The sequence below is a fragment of the Mus caroli genome, unplaced genomic scaffold (genome assembly GCF_978045245.1).
Source record: "Mus caroli unplaced genomic scaffold, Mus_caroli_1 scaffold_1, whole genome shotgun sequence".
In the NCBI taxonomy this organism is placed as follows: Eukaryota; Metazoa; Chordata; class Mammalia; order Rodentia; family Muridae; genus Mus; species Mus caroli.
The window spans coordinates 179,200,065-179,224,868 of NW_028227256.1; the positions used below are offsets into that span (position 1 = coordinate 179,200,065).

At 47.2% G+C, this 24,804-nt stretch overlaps 1 protein-coding gene and 1 pseudogene across 1 annotated transcript in view; one reads left to right on the forward strand and one right to left on the reverse strand.

Moving 5' to 3' along the window:
- Cnih3 (cornichon family AMPA receptor auxiliary protein 3) overlaps positions 1-24,804 on the forward strand; it is a 119,753-nt gene that overhangs the window by 27,933 nt on the left and 67,016 nt on the right. The gene's annotated exons all lie outside the window — the stretch shown is intronic.
- On the reverse strand, positions 18,432-18,743 carry LOC110310121 (large ribosomal subunit protein eL36 pseudogene; annotated as a pseudogene).

Consider the following 24,804-nt stretch of genomic DNA (forward strand, 5'->3'; position numbering starts at 1 on the left):
AGGGCAGGAAGCAACAGGGAGAAAGAGAACGGAAGCATGGATCATGTTTAATTCATAAATCAAATAATCTCTCGCCCTTGGCAATGTGCAGGATACTTCTCACCCTGCAGTAGGTGGCTCTTTCAGGAAAACAAGTCGTGTTTAATTGCATTTATATTTACTGGGCACCCATTAGTCAGCCACTGTATTGAAGACTGCAGGCATATCACGACAGATAAAAGCCAAATCTTCAGGAATCCTATGGTATAAGATGCTACTTGAACATAAGATAGCAGGGGCCAGCAGTGCAGATTCACTTTTGTTACTGACGAGGAGACAGGCACTCTACTACCGAGCTGCATCTCCAGTCCCAAGGACATGTTTGATTGGGGACATTACAGATGTCACATTCATGTGTGCATTTTAACACACTGAAGTGAGGAGAAACATGGTTAGCCCAGCCCATCAGGACCTTTAGGCTTGTCTGTGGAGTATGAGCTTCGGGAAGTGGGAAGATGTGCCGAGTACCTGACTAGCCTCCTGCTTGGATCTGGGTGGGGACTTAGGAGCAGGTGAACACTGAAAGCAGTTGCTGGTAGGGACCAGGGTTTTTGTGTCCCAGACAGTGGCAGGAAATTCTTGCCCAAGACCAGACATTACAACAAATTGAACCTTAGCTTACCTGAGTGAACCACACGGAGCTGGGAATTGATGCAAAAAGCAAGAGGAATTTATTGTCCCAATGTATTGGGGCCACCTGAAGGAGAGATGGCGAATCCTACCTCCACCCCAGTCCATTTGGTCAGTCTTTATACAGTTTTTTTTCAGAGCAGCAGCCATTAGGCACAATGTGATTGGCAGAACAGTGTGACTTTTAAATTGATTGGTGTTTGGGGAATGAGGTGGCAGGGTCTGTTGTGAGGAATGTGTTTAACCTGGTCTAGACCTCCCCAACCTGCAGGTCTGGTCCTCCCACAGAATGTTAATTAGCTTTCCCCTTCCAGAGGAGAAGGGTCTGGTGGGATTTTTAGAAAGGTCCTGCACTGACCTTTTCAAACAGAAACTATGAACTGGGCCTGAGCCCGGAGGAGAGAGCGAGTGCACAGACTTGCATAGCTATGCTAACCTTACTCACAGGGCCAGAGAGGAGTGGGGCAAGGGTTGAGGGAGATTAGCATCTGGGTGGCACAGAGATGAAAGGAGGAACAGATTGGGAGCAAATGAGGTGCTAGGGAGAGGAGGACACATCCCAGGTATGCCTGAATGTCTGCTGGCAGCCCATGCTTGTGTAATAAACTGCAAACTCAGGGCTGGGTGGACCATGTGGCTTCACAGGTCAGCAGCATGGAGGTGAGACACAGGTTACAGCTAATGAATGGGGCTTTGGGTACTGGCAGGTGGGGCCATGGTCTTAGAGGTCTGTTGAGGTGTGTGTTCTACTCTGGATGTTTGAGTTTGAGCCTCCGCTGGGATGGGGGAGGAGGCCATGAATCTGCATTGAGTTAGAAGAGAGCTAGTGGGGCTTACTGAGAACTCATCCGCTAGAGGTAGCCATGAGCCCATGGGAAGGGATGAGTTCACCAAAGGGAGGAGCATGGGGCCAAGGGAGCACTGTTTGTGAATCCTTCTTATCACAGGGCTGCTTGGTGCCAGGGTCTCTGACACACAGATACCAGTTAGGCATCCAGAGCACCATCAGGGCTCAGAGAGAAGCTTGCATCCTGAGATGGCGTTGAGGTTAGAAGTGTGGAGTACAGTCACTGGCCATCGCCTTGGAAGACTCTAGATGGAGGGGCCTTTGCAAGGGCATATTTATATTCTAGTGTATGGCGGTACTGTCAGTAAGTCAGCAAGGCCTTCCAGGTTCTGCAGGGCAGTCAGGAACTGTTCTTCCTGGTTGGGGAGGAAAGAAGGGTTACAAGTCCCACAAGCACAATGCAGAGAGAGACAAGAAGGGTAGAAGTCTTGATCTACCCTGGATTGTGAATAACTGCTTCTCCTTACAGCTAGTGCTTCTTTTCTTTCCAATTCCCTGGCATCTGCAGCCAGTCCACAGCTAGTGGTTCCATATTTGTGAGGCTCACCCTCTGTAAAAGGCTAATAGTGCCTCATCCCAAGGTGTCCTCCTCCTAATTCTGCAATTGGAGAGTATCTTACCATCCACAAATGATAAGGCAGACTTGAAAGATGTGAGTGACTTGAGGTTAAGATGGAAAACAATCCTGGGCTCCTGGATGCTGCTACTATAATCCCAGGAGTGTGCAGTGGTGGAAGGAGAACCCAGGAGTGGCTGAGGTGATATAAGACCTGAAGCAGAGGTTACAGCAACAAGGTTGTTTGTTGAGGACCACAAGTCAAGGGAAACAGGCAGCCCCGAAGATCTCCAAAGGACAAGGAAACAGGCTTTCTTCTGAAACCCCTCAAAAGAACATGCCCATTTTGGACTTCTGGCATCTGGAACTGTAGGACCAGTCTGTATTGCTTTCAGACACTAAATTCACAGTGATTGATTGCAGCAGCAGCAGGAAACAAATACTATAGTGTATGCCAATTTTCTAGCACAAAGTGTAGTTCACTGGGTATGTGATGGAGCCAGTGGTTAATTGGCTCTGACCTCTGAGGTTCCCACCTTTGAAATGTTGCTGAAGGTCTACCTGACTTTATTTAGACATGGGGTAGAGGGACCGCCCACAGAAATCCCCCCTGAGTGGGGTCTTCCTCTGTGGGTTGAAGATGTGGGTTTTGCTAGAGAATTCTCTAGCCCAGCACAGCTCTTATGGTGAGTGTCCCAGCAGGGTTTGTAGACTGCCCTTCCTCCTTTGACTCCAGCCAGCTCTTCACTTTCATGCTCATCCTATTGCAAATCTAAGTTCAAAAAAATTCTTCCAAGTTTCAAGAGCCCAGTGGGCTGGCAACTCATGGGATTGTGCCTAAAGGACCTCAGAAATTTGCCTGGAGTACATCCTATTCATGGAGAGAATGCCCTTAGGAAACTCATTGCAGAGTAAGGTAAGTGAAATGGGTACAAACAGCAGAGGAAAAACCCTCAAAAGGAAACAAAATAACAAATGAGTACAATAACAGATGGAAAACCTTCAAAATGAAACAAAATGGCAACCCTCAAAAGGAAACAAAATAACAAAAGAATCTTGGCTGTCTGAGGTAGCAGGAGCGATTTTGCTCTCCCTGTCTGGCAGATCTTAGGCACAGTTATCTATGGCAGAAATCTTGTTTGGGCAGAGTGTGTTGCCAAGCTCAGTAGCCAAAGCAGCACTGTGTATGCAACCGGAGGGTCTTACACGTGACTAGCCCCCCACCAGGCACGTGGCCACATTGCCCACACCTCTGCTCACCTCCCAGGCTGGGGAACAGCTTCCAGTGGCCAGGTAACTAGGAAGAGTCTCCCTGTTTGGCTGGGGATGCTGGTACAGTGCAGAGTGTACTGGTTAGTTTTGTATCACTAAGACCCAAGTGCCTGAGAACAACTTGAAGGACTTTACCCATTTTCAAAGTGTTCAGTCCATGGTTGCTTAGCTCCTTGTGCATGGTAGAGGATCATGGGGCAGAAATTTGTGGTGGAGGAGCTTCTCCACTTGTTAGCAGGCAGGAAGCAGAGAGGGAGGGGGAGAAAGGGAGGGGGAAGAGGAGGGGAGGGAGAGAGAGAGGGATGAGAGGGGGGAGGGAGAGGGGTGAGAGGAGGAGGGGGAGGGGGAAAGAGAGGAGGTGAAGGGAGAGAGAGGGAGACAGAGGGGTGGGAGGGGAGGGGAGGGGTGAGAGAGAGGAGTGAAGGGAGGGAGTGAGAGGAGGGGAAGGGGGGAGAGAGAGGAGAGGAGAGTGAGGGGGAGAGAGGAAGAGAGGGAGAGAGAGAGAAAGAGAGAGGGGAGAGGGAGAGGGAGAGGGAGAGGGAGAGGGAGAGGGAGAGGGAGAGGGAGAGGGAGAGGGAGAGGGAGAGGGAGAAAGAGAGAAGGAGAGAAGGAGAGAAGGAGAGAAGGCATGTAGAGTTCAGGGCAAGGTACAAGGCCTCAGGCCACTTCCTCAGTAACCTACTTCCCCCATTCCTCCATCGGGGCCAAACCATAACCTTTCACAGTGTCCCATTAATGTCATCATGTAAGGAGTTGACCATGGGATCCATCGTTTATATGTTCAGAGCCTGTGCGATTTAGGCTTAGGTTCCATAGTCCAGCTGAGGGTCCAGATTATAGGGGACACAGAATCTTTTGGTGCTCGGACCAGCAGGAGGCAGACTGGGTGCATAGCATCAGGACTTTGCACAAACTAATTTGATTTTAAATTCTTAAAGTCTGCCCCCCTGGAGGCCAACATGTAAATTTATGTAAAAGAATATGGAAATGAACACCAGGACCAAATAGCCTCTCTCTGTTCCCTCCAAGCAGCCTTGGCCCCATGGCCTGTGCATGACCCTGTTTGGGTTTCTGGGTCCTGGGCTGTTGTGTTGGTCAAGCTGGCAGAGGTGGGGAGGCATTAGAAGAAGGGAAGGCTGCTCCAGCCAAAACAGGTCTGGAAGACTGAACTCTTGCCTATGAATAGAGCTTTCCAACGCTCCTGAAAGGCAGACTTTAAAGTAGCTTCCTCAGAGCCCTGCTCCAGAGCAGGTGATGGTGTTGACTCTGGGGTCTCCTGTGGGGCCCACCGTTGATACAGTTCTGACACTTCAAGGCACAAGGTCAGGTTGGAATCCTTGGATAATGGAAAGAAGTCAATAAGGAGTCTATGTGTTCACTGCATGTGCACAAACAAAATACACACAACACAACATACCATACATACATATAAAACACACAACAAATACATATACATATACATACACATGCACCACATACGCAACACACACAGCAAATGTACACATAACACCCAATATATACATAACATGCAACAAATATACATAATACATACCACACACAATACACAACAAACATATGCTAGAACACAAATACACAAAGCACACATATATACAGCACACAACAAACACATATAACACACATACATATGTACCACATACAACACACACACACAAAAACACAAAATATACCCATAACACACAGTACACACATACACACATAAGTCACAAAATACACACAGATCAAACAACATATATGTACAACAAACACAAAAAATAGCATGACATACATATAATGCACACAGATATATAAATGCGCCGGGCAGTGGTGGTGTATGCCTCTAATCCCAGCAGTTGGGAGGCAGAGGCAGACAGATTTCTGTGTTCGAGGCCAGCCTGGTCTACAGAGTGAGTTCCAGGATAGCCAGGGCTACACAGAGAAACTGTCTCCAAAACAAAACAAAATAAAACAAAACGACACATAAATACAACACATATAACATGTACCATGTACTATATACATATACATATAATAATGTACATACCACACAGACTACATCATACACTTATAATACACATGGCACATACACACAATGCACATACACAATACCTATATACACAAAATACACAATACAACACACAACACCCAATGTAAACCATGCATAGAACACAACACATACACATACTCCCATAATACATACGCAACAAACACACCTCACATACATATATACCACACACACCATACATCAGCCACACACCACACCACACACACATGAGTGCTTAGTGTGTTCTCTGGAACAAGCTGCAAGGCTCTGTGTGGCTCTGCAGAGAAAGAGGCTCCTTTCTCTGTAGAAGATGGGTCAGAGTGAGAGAGAGTGGAGAGAGGAAGAAGAGGAGGGATGGAGGAGATGAAAGGGAGGAGAAGGAGGAAGGGAGGAGGGAAGAAGGATAGGTGGAGGCAGAGGCAGAGGCAGAGGGAGAGGGGAAGGAAAGGAAGGAGAATGAGGGAGGGAGGGAGGGAGGGAAAGAGGGAGAGAGAGAGAGAACACAGGTCAGAGGGGACAACAACCCAGGGCCATGGGCAGCTGCTTCTGACATGGCTAATGTGGTTGTGTAGTGAGTTTGGAGTGGCCACAGGCTTAGACATGAGTGGAATAATAAGAATATAAAAACAGTACAATAGCTTTGGGCATATTTTCTTGATTGTGTGAATAATTGGCTTTGTAAAATTGCAGGCAGGACAGGATTGGCAGGGGAAGCTGCCCAGCGGCCCTCTGTGAAGTGTTCTGGTTCCTATGCCTTTGAAAACTGTCTTACGAATGCACATGTATGTGTCCGGGTGCACATGCCAAACAATCCGTCTTATGAATGCACATGCATGCACAAATGCAATTAGAAGGAATCATACCGTGCCACTTATTTTCAAGCACCACTTTAAAGCCACTTTTGTGGTTTTGTTACTTATTTATCCATGTCCCCCAATCCTGGCACCTGCCTCTCCCATGCTCAGGGCAGGCATGACCAGTCACATACTTCTGAAGCTCATGCATCATAAGCAAACATACATGCCTTGTAGCTGTGTCTCCACGCCCCGCTTTCCCCACAGAATCATAGCTCACTTAACTGAATAAATCTGACTTGGAACTGTATACTACTCCATAGTTAGGACCATTACTTCATATTCAGCTGAAGAGGTCAGCTTAGCACCTTTGGAAAATTCCACCCCTCCCCTCCTGGAGGAGAGAGGTCAAGAAGCATGTAGGCTCCTCTCCCCTCCAGAAGAGAAAGGCTCTTTACATTCTTCAGAAAGATCACAGTGGGGGGGGGGGCTGTGTGTGGACTGTTGGCCACCCGCAGATAAAGGAAGCATTTGCTACCTCATTGCCTAAGGACCAATCAGTTTAAAAGTCACACTGTTCTGACAATCATATTGTGCCTAGTTGCTGATGCTCTATTCTTCCCCTGGAAACTGTATAAAAACTGGCCAAACAGGCCACCCAGGGTCACTGCCTCTCCTTTGGGTGTGGGATGACCCCAACATGCTGGAACAATAAATTCCTCTTGCTTTTGCATCGATCTCCCACACCGCATGGTTCACTGAGAGGGTCCCCAGTGGCTAAGGCTCAGCAGAGTTTTACACAACCATGTGCACACCGATTGATGGACATTCTTGCTCTTTTTCTATCTCAGAAAGTGCTTGGACATAACATCCTTACCCAGCATCGCTCTTATTCCAATGGGGCAGACGGTCAGCCGGGAATCACTGGATGAAGGCCATGCTTCTCCCACTAACAACAAGCATTATTGGATTGCTTTCTGTTGGTTTAATCACACTGTCGCTGCCCCCTTTCACCAACACAGAGAGGTTTCTCTTTTCTGCTTCCCCAAGAGGGACTTCTGATAATAAACTCTCTTTTCCTGTGTGCTAGGTCTCAATGCCAGCTTGTTTGCATTCCTTAGCCTATCAACAGGGTTATCATATATTATTGAATATTTTTGCAAAGCAAGAATTGGCCTGCAAATCTGACCTGTGATTTCTGGGTTTTGTGAGGTAGCAGATAACTAACTGGCCTGTGGCCTCTCTCAGATCCTTCTCTGGGTGCTGTTCTGACAGATGGGGGTGGGAGGAGTGGAAGACATTGATGCTGGACTCAGATCAGCCAGGGGGAAGGCATTGTTGGGAAATCCTTGGCCATTGCCTGGGTGCTCTCTGCACCCAGTCTAACATGTCTGACGAGAGTGAGGCAGACACAGCAGAGGGAAGTGCTACCAAGAGAGCATGGTTGCCCTGATCCAGGTATTTAGTCCCTTTGTAACTTGATGGATACTAGCCAGCTCATGTAGGAAAGATGGAGGAGGGGCAAGGAGAAGCTTGGCCAGGCTTGTGCAGGAGAGGTAGGCAGGCACTGAGTAGAGCTTGGCCCTGTCAGGTAGGCTCTGGTTTCAGCAAACAAGCCCTACACTGTGTAGTAGCTTGTTCTTCATGCTCAGGGTCTTCTGAGGATGCCAACCAAGATCAGGGGCCTTGGGATATCATGAAGGTTGGCCCAGCAGGTCCAGCATTCTCTTCTCTAATGTGCCTAAGGCACTGTGGATGTGGGATTGTCCCAGCAGCCCTGTTACATGGATATTGAGAAGGCCAAGACAGTGGGAATGAGGCAAAAATTGGACTCGCCTGAAATGTCTGTATTCCTCTAATAAATCTTAAACATACACACGTGTACACGCATACACATATTTAGTGTGTGTTTATTTGGAAGTTCTTATATGTGAATGTGTGTACACCTGCTAGGGGTCAACCTTGGGTGTCATTCCTCAGGATCTGCCCATGTAGCTTTTTGAGCCTGGGTCTCTCCCAAGGACCTGGCTTCCATTGCTTAGGCTAGGCTGGCCGGCCCACAAACCCCTGCAGTTCCTGAATCTGCCTCTTCAGCATTGGGTTAACAAGCATTTGCCACCATGCCTGGCATTTATGTAAGTTCCCGGGGCTCAAACTCAGTTCCCATGCCTCCTGTGTATCATGTACTTTGCTGCCTGAGACATCTCCCCAGTCCATTTCTCTATATTTATGGATCACCTTTACACATTCTTCCATAAACACACATGTTAAGGAAGCACGTGTCCTCCTAGTTTTGTGAATTTTTGTTCTATGAATCCAATAAGCTGCGGAAATTCTCAGCAATGGATGCTTAAGACCTGGCTCACTCATTGCTGCTCCCTGACATTCCTCCTAGAGCCAGCCTGGTGTCCGAGTAGGTCGGCTGTGCTGCTTGAACAAAGGGAGGCAATGGTGTTGCCTTTGAAATCCAAGCTTATGGATTCCAAGTGTCTTTTGGATGATGCTTGCTTACACTTCTTCATTAGAGAGTTTATTTTTGTTTTGTCTAATTTGAATATGCAGGATCTTCTATATGCTGACCATACAGGACTCCTTCCTTCCTATCTTAAATCAAGAGGGGCCTCAGGAGACACTTATTTTTAGACTCTGTGTGAAACCTGGTTCTGAGACAAGAATCAGCCAACATCCTGCAAAATTTAATTGGTTAAGTTCAGTAACTCTATATGGCACAGTAGGCCACTTCCTATCGTGGGAACATTCAGCAGATAATTCATTCTGTAGAATTCATTAGGAAGCAGTGTTGTTCAAACCCAGACATTCTGCAGGTGCATTGCAGAGATTTATTTTTTGTTAATGCCTCTGCCAAATGACCACATTGCAACAAAAGGCATTTATTTGGAAGTTTTCTAGGCCAAGCTAGACCCACCAACCATCTCTATTTGGGGAAGGTAACTTGAGCTCAGGTTTTAGTCTCTTATGGGCTTAGGTATCAGTTAGGGTCCCAGTAGGAAATGGTTCCACACAGAGGAGTACTTGGGGATTGTGTAGTGACGGACTCTGTTTGGGGAAGAGTGAGGAAGCTGTTGTCATCCTTTTGCCTTTCTCTTGCAACAAATACCTAGAGGAGGAAGGATTTCACTGTTCATAGCTTTAGAGGGTCTGGTCCATTGTGACCAGGAGGCTGTGATGGAGCAGAGTGGCTTATATCATGGTGGCTGGATGCAGGGAGAAAAGATGCTTGTGCTGTGAGCACTTTCTGGGTTCCAGCCTAGGGGATGGTGTCACCCATACTCTGGAGGGGTCTTAGTTAATCTCTGGAAAGTCCCCATAGACACATGCAGAGGTGTGCTTTCTAGTGTCACAGGCATTTGCATTCACCACTTGTCTTGTTATGTGATAAGATGTCCAATAAATGCAGCCTAAGGAAGGGACAGCTTGTCTTGGCTCACTGAGTGCAGTCTGTCAAGGAAGCAATAGCTTGAGGTGGCTGCCATGTGCACTCGCAGTCAGGAAGCAGAGAGAGAGAGAGAGAGAGAGAGAGAGAGAGAGAGAGAGAGAGAGAGAGAGAGAGAGAGAGAGAGAGAGAGAGAGAGAGAGGAGCATTAGTTAGTGCTCCGTTTGCTTCCTCACTCAGCTGTGTACCCTAACTGGTAGAATGGTAGTGTCCACACTTAGGGTGGACCTTCTCACTCCAATTAACCCAATCTAGAAACTCCCTCATGGGCATGCTCAGAGATTTGTCTCCTACGTGACGTCAGATTCAAACTGACAATGTTAGTAATCACAGCATCTAAATGCAAGGGTTGACCCTCTTCTGCTGTGTCTGTGTTTCAGTGATGTGTGTTGTGGATGTCGATCCACTCTCAGTCTTGGACACATTGAACACCTTCTCCTATCTGTCCCCTGTGGTCCTTCTCAGAACAACAGTCAGGGTCATTCACTCTGCCTCAAACTCCACACATTCTGGTGTTAAGTCTTCCTCAGCCCGGGGACATCAAGAGTTCCTCTTACACACACGTTTCTGCTTTTGCTGTGAAGTTTTAAGACATTAGTTGGTCCTTCCTTTTCTCAAATGTGAGTGAGCATCACAGCCATGACATAACACCTCCAGACAGCACTTGATGTTCTTCTCCTAGCAGAACGACCATCACCGTCTTTGCTAAAGATATTGAGACCTGAGGTTGGACCGGTTGACATCCCCTCATAAAAGGAAGGAGCTGGAAGACCATCAGACCCTCACCTGAGATCTCAAGCCACTCCCACGTCCCCCTCCCCAAGCTCTGTGTAATTTTGCCTTAATTATATGTGCTCTTGCAGTCTCTGCATGTTCTGGAAGGTTAACTAAAGGGGAACAGCTCCAACTATATAGCTATGGGAGAGTCATCTCCCATATGTTGGGGTGAGACTTTCCATGGATAAAGTTGTGTTGGTTTCACCCACACTCCTTAAGTGACTCCCCTTGCCTGTGTTCTGTAAATAATTTCAATAAACTCATTGGTTTACCACCACATTGAACCTGGGTGGAATGGCACTTGGTCTGTTGTTGTCCCAACTGGGATGAGTAGGTATTTGCTTACGCCCCTCCAGGGAAAGTTCATGCAACCAGAGCCTCCCTGTTGGCTGGGTTCCTGAGGTCTGCCTAGGAAATTTATAGAGAAGAACTCAAAGGCTAGCTGCTTCCCTGGAGTGTTGCAGACAAAAGCAGCAGATGGGTCTCTCCAGGCCTGGGGGACTGTGGTGATGGAGCCTTGAACACAGGGTTCTCAGCACTGTGGAAAAGGCAGCTGGAGTTCTCCTTGGATTTAGAGACCAACAGCTCCATCCCCAGGCGTAAGTTCCAAAGAGATTACCGGAACACCCCTCAGGTGGCATTCCTTTAATGGATGATGGATGTTGAGTATTTTTCTTGCCGGGGGCATGGACAGACAGTGTAACACTCACTCCTGTGGTGCTCTACAGCTCTGCTGCTGAGTACAAGTAAGAAAGGATGAGGAGCAAGCCAGGAGCAGACAGCACACAAGCATGCGGTGTGCAAGAACAGTGTGAGCAGAAAGATAATCCTGAGCGCTAATCACCGATTGGCTGCGTTGTCAGGAAGAGCAGGTAGCGTAAAAAGCAATGAATGGGTCCACAAAGGAGTAATGGCTTTGCTTAGATCAATGATGATAATGGACGATAGCAGTGTTGTGAACAGGGGAGGGTAGTAATGGTCTTGTCTCCAAGGGTCTCAGACCAGCCCAAAGTAATCTATCACCAAAGGGCAATCCTGGCCCCAGTGGGCACCACCTCTCTCCTTCATGCCTTCCTGTCAGTTTTGTTGATGGATTGAAACCTGGAGCAATGGGCTCCCACCCACAGGGGTCACTGTGGCTCCAGGTCACTGCAGAATGATCAGATCTTATAGGTTGGTCCTATCCACCTTGTTTCTAGCACTGGCCCTGGGGCATGGCCACTGCTCAGCAAGCACTCCAGGAGTAAATAAGGCTAGTTATTCACAGATGGCAGGTGCTGCAGGCCTGAGTGTTGGAGAGGGACTTGCTTAACAAAGAGTAGAACCCACTGGAGCCAGGAGAGAAGCAGATCCTTTGCCCTTGTCTGATGGAGAAAGCTCAAGGTAGCAGAACTGGTATGAGCTTGATTAGACAGAGGGTCATCTGGGCTGGGGGCTGTTACCCAGAGCCTTCCCTCTGTCTGTAGTGCTGGGGTTGGATAGAGAAGGGCTCCTTAACCTGGCTGCATGGCAGAGAGGCTCAGGGTCCTACAGGCTGCTCTGCTGTCCTCCTGCTCCCACTGCTTAGTGGCAGGGTCACCTCTGTTAACGAGCCAGTGTACACAGCCATCCTCATTATATACATCTCTTTGGGCTTTCCCTGACCTGGTGGTTGCTGGCTGGAGGCAGCATGGCTCTGCAAAGTGTCCCAAATCAGCCAGGCTGGACACGGGCCAGAGTCCTGCTCCCTTGGCATCTCTCCTGGATGTGGAGGGCTCTGAGCTATCTTTGTCTGCTGGTGACTGAACAGCCACCAGAGGCACAGCACGCAGCCCCAGAACTAGCTGCATCTGCAGAGTCTGGCCCAGACAGGGGTTGAAGATGCCAGCATGTTCTGTGTTCAGTTTATGTTCTCCATGTCGGTCCAGGGACAGGGCAGCCGAGGTCTCCCTTGCTGGTTTGTGTGCTGATCCTAGTCCCCAGCTGTGACAGGGTGAATGAACGCTGCAGTCTCTCTCACCTACCTGCTTTCTTTCCAGTTGTTACCTGTGTCTTCTCCATAGTGACAGGTTTCACTAGACTTAGATTATAGAGCTGATGACTCTGCTTTAGACCAGGGATGAAGACTCACAGTCAGGAGTATGGGAAAAATATCTCAGGGACAGCAACCAGTTAAGAAAGTGGCATCATTACCTACTGAGCACTGGCCCTGGGAATCTTTGTCTCTTTGCTTTATATATGTTCCTTTTTCTCCTTCTCCTTTTTCTTCTTCTTCTTTCCTTCCTTCTTCCTCCCTCTCCTCCTCTTCTCTCTCTCCCCTCTTCTCCTCCTCCTCTTCTTTCCCCCCTCCTTTTTCTCTCCCCTTCCAGCCATCTCTGTGTGTTTTCATGTGTATATGTGTGCATGTGTGAGTGGTCACGGGTACACATGGACACATTTTAAGTGGTCCTCATGCTCACATGGCAAGCCCTTCAGTATGGCGAGCACATTTCTGACCTGGCCATCTCTCTAGCCCCCATCATTTCTTTTGCTCCTTGCAGTGGCTCTGAGATAGGAACAATAATTGTCCTTTCTTTATATTTGAAGTAATGGAGGTATTATTGTTCTTTTTTTTTATTTGAGGTAACTGAGGTTTGGAAAGGTTAATAAAACTTGCCTGCAGTCACACAAATCAGTGAGGCAGAGATTGAATCCCAGCAGGGTCCCTGTGACTCACACAGAGCCCGAGCTCCCCGTGGAGTTGCCCCTCAGTGTGGACACAGAGGGAGTCCGTGCTCACATCTAGCAGAATTCTCATTTCTGTACTCTGTACTGTGGGCTAGGCCTCTTCTCCACACTCCCTGCAGCCCGCTGAGGCAGGAACATTAGTCTTCTTATTTTATAAACAAAAAAGTCACAGTCTGGGGAGGTAAAAGGTATATTCAAGGTCAGGGAGCTAGTGATGGGCAGGTGGGAACTTAAGATACCTGCAAAGATGTAAGATATAGGGACGAGGGGTAGCTCTGCTTGTAACATGAGGGGCATATGGGAGGTGTCTGAGAGAATGGTAGATGAGGGACCACAGTGATTGTGGCTGAGTCAGCCTTCTTTAGCTGTGCTAAAGTGCTTGGCGCGACTGGCTTAAAGGAGGGGAACTTCTGACTCACAGTTTGGAAGTTTTAGTTAGCGGTCAGTTCCTCCCCTGTTTTGGGACCTGCGATGAGGTCATTTTGAGGAGGCTGTGCTGGAGCACAGCTGCTTGCCTAGAGGAAAAGAGAGAAAGAAGAGAGATAGGGCAGGTGGTGGGGGGATGATGGAATATGAAGGGCTGAAATCCCACCAATATGCCCTTCAAGGCCATGTCCTAATGACGTAACTTCCTCCCACGAGGCCACACCTCCTAATGATGTAACTTCCTCCCACTAGGCTACACCTCCTCAAGCTTCTACCACATAGCACCACAGGCTGGTGACAAAGCCTTTAACATATAGGCCTTTGGGGACATTTAAGATGTATATTATTATGGTAGTATAAAGAGATCAGAGGATCATGGGACTGAATATGGTGTATTGGTGGTGGTGGGGGTCAGATATACAGGAGCAGCAGACAGAAGGGTGGGTTCCATTTTATCCCTAATCATTGGCCCACTCTGCCTAGTCCAAGTGGTTCTGCCCCTTTAGACTCTGCTATGGAATTGGCCTGGTCCCATCTTGTTGGCAGGCCATAGCACAGGGATCCCTGCTCAAGATAAGAGCCGCCACTGCCCTGTGACAGTAACAAGCTGTCCTGTGTGTGCTGCCGGGGAGATGCATCTGCTGACTCTGCTTCTGCAAAGGGCCCCACTAGATGAGACTGGTGGAGTTAGGACATGACTGAGATCTCTGTGTTGGCTTTAAAGTGCTTTCCTTGGTCTCATTAGCTCCTGGGCACATTGTTTGGGAATCCTTAGATGACAGAGGGCTGGTGCCCAGCCTGCTGGGTCACGGTCCATGTTGGTATTGATGGGTGTACTATGAAGTGTTCTTTATTCCGTCTCATAAGGGAAAGTGAATCCCATTGGCAAAGGCTGAAGACAACTAAGGAAGAGGGTGAGTCCTGGACTCCAGCTCTGCCCCTTTGGTGGATGGCTCTGGGCATTACAAAGCACAGACTATCCAGTGACAACGTTATGAGTGATAGCTACTTTTTGATATGCTTCATGGTCCTGGATGGCTGAGCAAGGACTGGGATAAATGCTTGGTACTTCATAGAGCCGCAAAGCAACTGTCTGAGTCTAGAACCAGTGCTCCATCCTTCCCAGGAGTGCATGAGACATTTTCCTGAGCAGCTTAGAATCAACAAGGGAAGAGACTTAGGTAGTACTCAAGCTGCACTCCTTGGTTGGGCGCTCTGTATCCCAGCCAATCAAAACTCTTCCGTAGCCCGCTTGCCTCCCAAATGTTGGAACTCCCTGCTCTAACAGGACCCCAAAGCTTGGGATTTTTCTGAAGGCATTGCTTCTATTGGAACAAGACATGGAGAGGAAGTGAGATGGTGTGTTCTGTGTCTTTCATGCACAGGTTTGGGAACTTATAGGAGGAAGCTACTTCCCTGGGGGAAGTGTTTGTTTGGGGTCAGAAATGGTCTGACCCACGCTCTCAGGTGGTGTTCACAGCCATTTTCCGCAGACTCAGACTCAGATTGCAGGTGCAATGCTTTTGGTATTTTGAAAACAGGTGTATTAGTTCTCTGGTGCTGCCTAACAAAGCACTCCTTCCTACATTAGGTAGATTACAACGAGGGCTTACTCTCTGCTCTGAAAGCTTAGTGCATGAAGACAAAGCCCGAGGCCTGGCAGGGCCACAGCACTAGAGGACCCTTCTTGGCTAGTGGCAACTCCTTAGTCTTTGGTGTCCCTTGGCTGAGAGCTGTGTCACTCTAAGGACTATCTCTGCCTGCCCTTTATGCTATATAATTGGCCTTCTTTGTATGTCTAGTTCTGTCTCTCATAAGGACACTCTTAGTGGACTTAGGGCCCCTGCTCTAGCATGCCTTCAACTTTTCTAATTAAATCTGTAATGATACTAAGTAAGCTCATGTATTGAGGGTCCGGGTGGACATGACATTTTGGGGTCAGTATTTAGAAAGAAGAAACCAAGTGTGGGAGCTCAGTGATCCTTTCACAGGGTCACCTAAGACCATTGGAAAACACAGATATTTACATAATGATTCATAACAGCAGCAAAATTAAAGTCATGAGGTAGTAATGAACACAATTTTTATGGCTGGGGGTCATCACAACATGAGGAACTGTATTAAAGGGTCTCAGCATTAAGAAGGTTGAGAACCACTGGTCCAGGCTGAGTTTCTAGAGACATAAGATCCGAGCTCATGTGTCAAAACTCTTTGGACGTTGCCTGCCAGTGCCCACCTGCCCTCCAAGGTGGTTAGCCCAAGCTTGTGCTCTGGTTTCTTGAGTCTGACTTGCTAGATTCATGGTGTATTTTCCGTGTTGCCTCTGTACTACCCAGCATCCACTGCTGCACAACTTCATGCTTGTTCATGTGTCTTCAACCCTCCCCCCACAACCCTGGTGGAGTTCTACTTGTCCAACCTTTGTCAGAATGCAGCCAGCCCTGAAAGTCACCTGCGAGACACATCCCACACTGGTCCATGTGAAGTCTTCAGTGAGGCCTCTTCCTGCGGTGTCTCTGCACCAGGCTTTGTTTTTGACTTGTCTTACCTCAGCCTGTCTTGTTCCCTGCTGGCCCTTCTTTGTCTCCCATCTGCCAAACCTTATCCTCCTTACAGCAGAGCCTACCTTTCTGGAATTTTTTTCTTCAACTGTGTGGGTCAGTCTTTATTGTCAACTTGACACAACCTGGAGTCTTTAAAAGTTTACCTGTTTTTTAAGATTTATTTTTTATTTTATTTTATGTCTATGGATGTTTTGCCTGCATATATGTCTGTGTACCACATGTGAGCTGGTGCCTGTGGGGGCCAGCAGAGGGCATTAGATACCCTGGATATGGAGTTACAGACCCTTGTGCTACCACATGTGTGCTGAGAATCAAATCTGGGATCTCTGGAAGAGCAACATGTGGTTTTTTTTGTTTTTTGTTTTTGTTTGTTTGTTTGTTTGTTTTTCTTTTTTGGTTGTTTTTTTTTGGGTTTTTTTTTTTTTTTTTTTTGGTTTTTTGAGACAGGGTTTCTCTTTATAGCCCTGGCTGTCCTGGAATTCACTTTGTAGACCAGGCTGGCCTCGAACTCAGAAACCCACCTGCCTCTGCCTCCCGAGTGCTGGGATTAAAGGCACGAGCCACCACGCCCTGCGCAACATGTGTTCTTGATGGTTGAGTCTTCCCTTCAGGCCACAACCTAGAGTCTTAGGAAGAATTATCTGGATCAGGTTGGCCTGTGGTCATGTCTTTGGGGTGTTGTCTTAATTGTTAATTAATGCGAGAAGACCCTGCCCACTATAGGCGGCACCATTCCCTAGTCAGGAGATCCAGAACCACATTAAGAGAGGCGAAAGCTACATAAGCCACAAGCAATGTGCGGCTCCACAGGAATCCATGTGTTTGTTCTCTCTCTGCTCTTGACTGAGGATGGGAGGCTTTAAGTTGCTGCCTTGAATTTCTTACAACAATGAATTGTAAGCTGGGATTGTGAGCCAAATAAACTCTTTCCTTGTTTATGTTGCCTTTTGTTGGATTACACACACACACACACACACACACACACACACAAACAAACACACACAGAAATGAAACTGTATCACCAGCTTTTCCCTCACATGCCTGGCTTCGTAGTTGCTTAGATCTTTCTTGGCATAGTGATGCTTCCTCAGGGAGACCCTCCACTCCTTGACCACCCACCCCACCCTAATTTCCTCATACCAACCGTTTCATCGTTGTCACTTAACCTACCATTTTCTGATATCTTCTTATCTATTTGTTAATTATCTCCTTGCTCTTGATTATAATCTTTGTGGTGACAAAGGACCTTATTTTCTTCCTCAGTGCTGTTTTTCAGAGCTAAAGCATGGTGCCAGAGAATCCTGGGCATCCAGTCAAGATATGTAATTTTTTTCTGTCTTCACTAACTCAACACTTTCTTTTACCCTTTCAAGTCGCAGAGTGGGCACAGCATGCTGCGTGGAGTACGGGCTGGCTGAGCCTCGTATCTAGGCATGTGCTGGCTGTGGCCCAATCATCCTGTGATGTTAAGAATGCCATTCAGACTCTCCTTGGGCCTCTGCTTCCTGTACTATGTCCCAGAGGAAGTTTTTGTCATATCCAGAGTTCTCCTGCAGATTAAACTACATCAGTCAGGTAAGACAGAATGGATGCAAGGCAGGGCAGCATCAACCAAAATAAGGGACACCACAACAAACACAGGGAAGGGAGGATGGCATAGAGACTCATCCTCCGGATGCTAACACTGATGGGCGACATAGGAACTCATTAGTTCCCCACTTTCTAGCGAGGTTTGTGGAAGTACACAGTTACTATGTTAGGCAGATTACCTGCTTCAGAAGGCGTATTCTGGAGCAATTGTGTTTCCCTACCTCACAAGCTGATTCTGGGATGCCTGCATCCTGATGTTTAGGCTGGGCTAGTTGAAGGACAACTAGACTTAGGGCAGACACAAGCAGTGACTGATGCCTGATGCCGCTGCAGTTTCTGGGGAGGCTCCACACATGGGCTTCACTTGGCCGCCATCTTTGTTCTATAGCCATTTGTGTTGGGGGCACTTGGAGAAGAGTGAGCCTGCCTAGGGATGATGGGGCCAACACTGTAGAAAAAGCTTCCAGTATTAATCAGTTAGTACCCTCTTCCTCCTTGTCCCTTCTCTATGGTTGCCCTGAACTACTGCAGCCCTTCTTCTTCTTCTTCTTCTTCTTCTTCTTCTTCTTCTTCTTCTTCTTCTTCTTCTTCTTCTTCTTCTTCTTCCTCTTCCTCTTCCTCTTCCTCTTCCTCTTCCTCTTCCTCTTCCTCTTCCTCTTCCTCTTCCTCTTCCTCTTCCTCTTCCTCTCCTCCTCCTCCTCCTCCTCCTCCTTCTTCTTCTTCTGGAACAATTGTTTATTGGGGGAGGGTGCACCAATCCTTCTTGGCCGCCACCTTCCTCGTGGCTGCCGGCACGTTGCTAGGCTCCTCCCTCTTTCTCTTGGCGCGGATGTGCGTGCCCACCCATTTCTTGATGAACTTGAGTGTGTGCTTGTCCTTGGACACTTTGAGCAACTCCATGGTGTGCCGCTTGTAGGGTGCAAAGCCGCACACCTCCCGGATCATGGGGGTGCTTTTTGAGGCACCCGCGGCGCCAGCTGTATGGGGTTTGTTGACATTCTTTGTCACCTTGTGGTCTTTGCTGATGCCCACAGCCATGGGGTAGCCCAGGACCGTGGCTGCTGCTCTTCGATGGCGGCTGGACAGTGCTATGATTCTTCTATAGCGCCCAGCTCAGAGCTGTACCAGGCCCCAACATCTCTGCCTCTTTCCTTCCCTCATCAGTAGTTCCTGAGAGGCCCCTGCTTTCCTACCCCAGAGTCTCACTGTGTTCTCGGGCAGGGTCAAGTCTCAGAGGGTCCGACACACCTTGGCCATCTGGGATCTTGGGGATTCATCTCTTGTCTCTCTTCCCTCTGCTCTGCTGCCGGCCCTTCTTGCTTTTTCTTGTACTCACTCATGTGTATGGTGAGGGAAAGAAAGTGAGGGCCGGTGGTGGTTGGGTAGTCACTATCCAAGTTGGCTTGAGCAGACTGAATTTAACAATTTGGATGAAGCAGGGCATTTCCTTGAAGCAATAAGCACACACAGCTCACGTAACGGGAGCAAGACAGCCAGAGTAATACTAAATCTATTTTTGAAATTAAACTTGAGGTGAAATTTTCCCTACAGAGAAAAGTTCAGGTTTAGAAAAAAAATTTATAGGTGAAGAATGTCTCTGTGTCCTCAAGGGCTTTTAGATCCACGAGAGTTCTTGGGTCCAGGGAAAAAAAATGGAGTACATAGAAGAGTTGTCAAGTGTCACACACAATAAAAGCTTTTGCTCTGGTCATTTAGGGTCAGCCTGGGCAGCATGGCAAAACCCTGTCTCATTTTTTTTTTTAAGAAGGGAAGGCAAAAAAATGGGCTAGAGATGGATCTTAGTAATAGATTGCTTACTGAGCATGCGTGAGCCCCTGGGCTCGACCCTAGTACTGAAAAGAAACCATCAGTATGACAACTGGTTCTTATTTTAATTTTTACAAAAGGAGAAAATGATTTAAACACATGTTTCACCAGAGAAGACACACAGATGGCCACTAAGCCCATGAAAAGGTCCCCTGTGTCATCACTCACTGGAGAAATGCAAGCTGAAACCCCAGTGGCTTCATCTGAATGCGTACCTATTGAAATGGCTAAGCGAAGGCAGCCAGAATCACTGTTGACTTAGATGTGGCACTCTCCTGTGGTGTTTGATACAATGTTACAGGTCCTTTGAAAAGGTTTATCAGTTTCTTACAAACCTAGACATAGGCTTTATCAAGTCATCCAGCAGTTTCTCTCCTCATCACCCAGGGAAGACAGACGCCTCTTACACAAATGTTCACACCAGTTCTAGTCACACTCGCCAAAATCTAGGAACAACCCAGACATCCTTCGGCAGGTGAGCTGGGGAGATGAACATCAGTGTCTCTGTAGAACTGAGTATAGCTCAGCAGCGAAAAGGAACCTGTTATCGATATGAGCAACACCATGACTAAGCGTCACCACGTCGTCATGTGGAAGGAAGCAGTCTGAAAACCCCACAAGCTTTAGGGTTCCATTTCTGTGATGTTTGGACAAAGGTAACGTTTTAGAGACGAAGCAGAAATCAGTGAATGCCAGGCAGGAAAGCAAGGCCAGGGGTGGGAGAGAAGCTAACACAGAGTCAAGAGGAGGGGATGGAGTAGTAACAGAAACCACATATAACTGGCACAGCATGTTCACAGGACTGTGCGTTTATTGGGATTTAAGGATTTTTCACTAAAAGAGTAAATTTTACAATGTTAAAATTAAAAAGAAAATGAATATGAGGTTTGGTGTGCTCTTATTGTTTGGTCAGGAGTTCAAGGTTACCTAGTACTGTTTGGTATTGGGATATATGGTTCAGTGGATTATTAGGACACACATAGGCTCAAGGGTGCTCAACTGTGTCATAGTCATTTGTCTAGCCACCTTCGATCACAACAGCATCTTGTGTCTCTCACGATCACAGGGTTTGGAGAGGATTGCCCTCTGCCATGCTGATCCTGTTCTCAGACACAAGCAGGAGGCAGGACAGAGGAGTCTGCTATGCTCTGGACAGGGAGAGGATGTCCTAAGTTCTCTGGGACACTGGGTTCATTCCCTGGCCGGTTGCTCATTGCTTCCTGTGTCTTCACATCTTCTTCCCTGTCTACACTGTGAAGCATCCTCATGGGTACAGCCTGGCTTAGCATACTGGTTTCTATCCTGGCACTAGAGTCCTTTAACCACGTTTGCTATTGTTATCCAACTCTACAATGGGAACAATAATAGACCCCCTTCACGGGGACCCAAGGATTAAATGCTGCAAGTTTGTGCAGTGCATGGCCCAGCACCTGCCTTGGTGACCCTGAGAGGAATATAGTGATTGTCTTAGTTCTGTCCCTTACTACATTGTTCATACAATGGCCTGTTTGTGTGCTTGTTCCCCACTGCCACAGGCAGGGTACATCATGCAGTTGGGAGCTGCATCTTGTGGAATTTAGTATCTCCAAGTGGCCGGCACAGGAACTGAATATAAAAGATGCCTCCTCAAGTTTTTTTCAACTGAGTGGACAGATGCAGCTGTGACATTGGACTATCAAGGATGCTGAGAACCCTGGCCAGGTCATAGTTCACATGGATTGAACTCACTGGCATGAGCTGTACTCCTGTCTCCACCCTCCTCCAGGTCAGGCCCAGGCATAGAACTGAGCATCCTAAGACCCCCCTCCCCCAACAGTTTCTCAATCCTGCTTTATAACCAACCAGCCATTCCTGATCCAGGCAGCCCAGGTTCACCTGTCCGTACCAACTTGTACAGGGGCAGAGATTCAGGCATGAGGCTGGGATAAAGTGCGGGGACTTGTTTGTCTAACTGTATAAATGCTAGGTCCAGGAAATGATAACATCAGCTTCCCTTGTGCTGGAGGACAGGACAGTGGTCCTCTGTCCTGCCTTCTGTGTCTGAGAATAGGAGCAGCATGGCAGAAAGCAATCCTGCCCGTGGTCCTGTTCCGAGTCTATAGAGAGGGATACCGATGTGGATGCTGAGGGCATTACATTTACCAGGATACACAGGTGGGAGGCAGGTTATGTCCCAAAAGATCAGACTGGGCAATTAAGGAAGAAAGAATAGGGACAAAGGTCACTGCCTGCTCTCAGGTCCCCAAAGCCGACAAGACTCATGTAGTACGAGGGGGACTGAGTTTAACTGGAGCCCATGGAGAAGATCTAGGGCTGACACTACTAAGGTGCGTTCCCAGAGGCTGGAGGAGCAGAGATGGTGACCATGCTCTCGCTCTGTGCCAACCAGCCTCATCTTGGAGAGTGTTCAGTTCTGACTGGCATGTTCTAGGGTGGACATGTCCAGCCAGTCGTACCAGCAGATGGTAACTAGGATGACCAGGTGACCCAGCACTGGCTTGTGTAAACGATGGTTGGAGAGATTCAGCTTAGGGAGTAGAGGTGTGCTAGGGTGAGAGGTCACGATAGTGATGATAGCTGGGCTCCCTGTGGAGGAGACCAGATCCAGTCTATTAATGCTCTTAATGCACTGTCCTATAGAGATTTCTCCAGGAATAGAACGGTTTTATAGATGAGTTATTTGATAGATAGCAGACTTCTCTCTCCCTCCCTTTCCCTTTCCCTCCCCCTCTCCCCCCTCTCTGTGTAGAGATGCATGATCACACGTGTATATACATCTGTGTCTGCATGCATACTGGTATCCTTTTAGTTGTTCTCTATTTCACTTTGAGACAAGATTCCCCACTGAACGTGGAGCCCACAGATTTGCAGTCTGGTTGGCTAGTAAGTCTCAGAGGTCCTCCTGGTTTTACCTCTCCAGTTCTGGTGTTACCATGTTTTCCACCTGTTACAGGGGTGCTGCGGGGTCAAATTCAGGTCCCCCATGCGTGAATGGTGAATACTTTACCACCTGAGCTGTCTCTCTAGACCCCTGGTGCTTTTTAAAAAACAGCTAATATATGACGACAGATTGATTTTTTTTATACTTTTCTTTCTTTTTAATTTTTTATTCTCTTTCTTTCTTTCTTTATTTCTTCTTTCTTTCTTTCTTTTTTTAAATTTTTAATATTTTTATTACATATTTTCCTCAATTACATTTCCAATGCTGTCCCAAAAGTCCCCCATAGCGCCCCCCACTTCCCTACCCACCCATTCCCATTCTTTTGGCCCTGGCATTCCCCTATATTGGGGCATATAAAGTTTGCAAGTCCAATGGGCCTCTCTTTCCATTGATGGCCGACTAGGCCATCTATCGATACATATACAGCTAGAGACAAGAGCTCTGGGGTTCTGGTTAGTACATCATGTTGTTCCAACAATAGGGTTGCAGATCCCTTTAGCTCCTTGGGTACTTTCTCTAGCTTCTCCATTGGGAGCCCTGTGATACATCCAATAACTGACTGTGAACATCCACTCCTGTGTTTGCTAGGGCCCGGCATCGTCTCACAAGAGACAGCTATATTTGGGTCCTTTCAGCAAAATCTTGCTAGTGTATGCAATGGTGTCAGTGTTTAGAAGCTGCTTATGGGATGGATCCCTGGATACGGCAGTCTCTAAATGGTCCATCCTTTCATCACAGCTACGAACTTTGTCTCTGTAACTCCTTCCCTGGGTGTTTTGTTCCCAATTCTAAGAAGGGGCACAGTGTCCACACTTTGGTCTCCATTCTTCTTGAGTTTCATGCGTTTAGCAAATTGTATCTTATATCTTGGGTATCCTAAGTTTTGGGCTAATATCCACTTATCAGTGAATACATATTGTGTGAGTTCTTTTGAGATTGTGTTACCTCACTCAAGATGATGCCCTCCAGATCCATCCATTTGGCTAGGAATTTCATAAATTCATTCTTTTTAATAGCTGAGTAGTACTCCATTGTGTAAATGTACCATAATTTCTGTATCCATTCCTCTGTTGAGGGACATCTGGGTTCTTTCCAGCTTCTGGCTATTATAAATAGGGCTGCTATGAACATAGTGGAGCATGTGTCCTTTTTACCGGTTGGGACATCTTCTGGATATATGCCCAGGAGAGGTATTGCTGGATCCTCCGGTAGTACTATGTCCAATTTTCTAAGGAACCGCCAGACTGATTTCCAGAGTGGTTGTACAAGCTTGCAATCCCACCAACAATGTAGGAGTGTTCCTCTTTCTCCACATCCTCGCCAGCATCTGCTGTCACCTGAATTTTTGATCTTAGCCATTCTGACTGGTGTAAGGTGGAATCTCAGGGTTGTTTTGATTTGCATTTCCCTGATGATTAAGGATGTTGAACATTTTTTCAGGTGCTTCTCTGCCATTCGGTATTCCTCAGGTGAGAATTCTTTGTTCAGTTCTGAGCCCCATTTTTTAATGGGGTTATTTGACTTTCTGGAGTCCACCTTCTTGAGTTCTTTATATATATTGGATATTAGTCCCTTATCTGATTTAGGATAGGTGAAGATCCTTTCCCAATCTGTTGGTGGTTTTTTTGTCTTATTGATGGTGTCTTTAGCCTTGCAGAAGCTTTGTAGTTTCATGAGGTCCCACTTGTCAATTCTCGATCTTACAGCACAAGCCATTACTGTTCTATTCAGGAATTTTTCCCCTGTGCCCATATCTTCAAGGCTTTTCCCCACTTTCTCCTCTATAAGTTTCAGTGTCTCTGGTTTTATGTGAAGTTCCTTGATCCACTTAGACTTGACCTTAGTACAAGGAGATAGGAATGGATTGATTCCCATTCTTCTACATGTTAACAACCAGTTGTGCCAGCACCATTTGTTGAAAATGCTGTCTTTCTTCCACTGGATGTTTTTAGCTCCCTTGTCGAAGATCAAGTGACCGTAGGTGTGTGGGTTCATTTCTGGGTCTTCAATTCTATTCCATTGGTCTATTTGTCTGTCACTATACCAGTACCATGCAGTTTTTATCACAATTGCTCTGTAGTAGAGCTTTAGGTCCGGCATGGTGATTCCACCAGAGGTTCTTTTATCCTTGAGAAGAGTTTTTGCTATCCTAGGTTTTTTGTTATTCCAGATGAATTTGCAGATTGCACTTTCTAATTCGTTGAAGAATTGATTTGGAATTTTGATGGGGATTGCATTGAATCTGTAGATTGCTTTTTGCAAGATATCCATTTTTACAATGTTGATCCTGCCAATCCATGAGCATGGGAGATCTTTCCATCTTCTGAGATCTTCTACAAT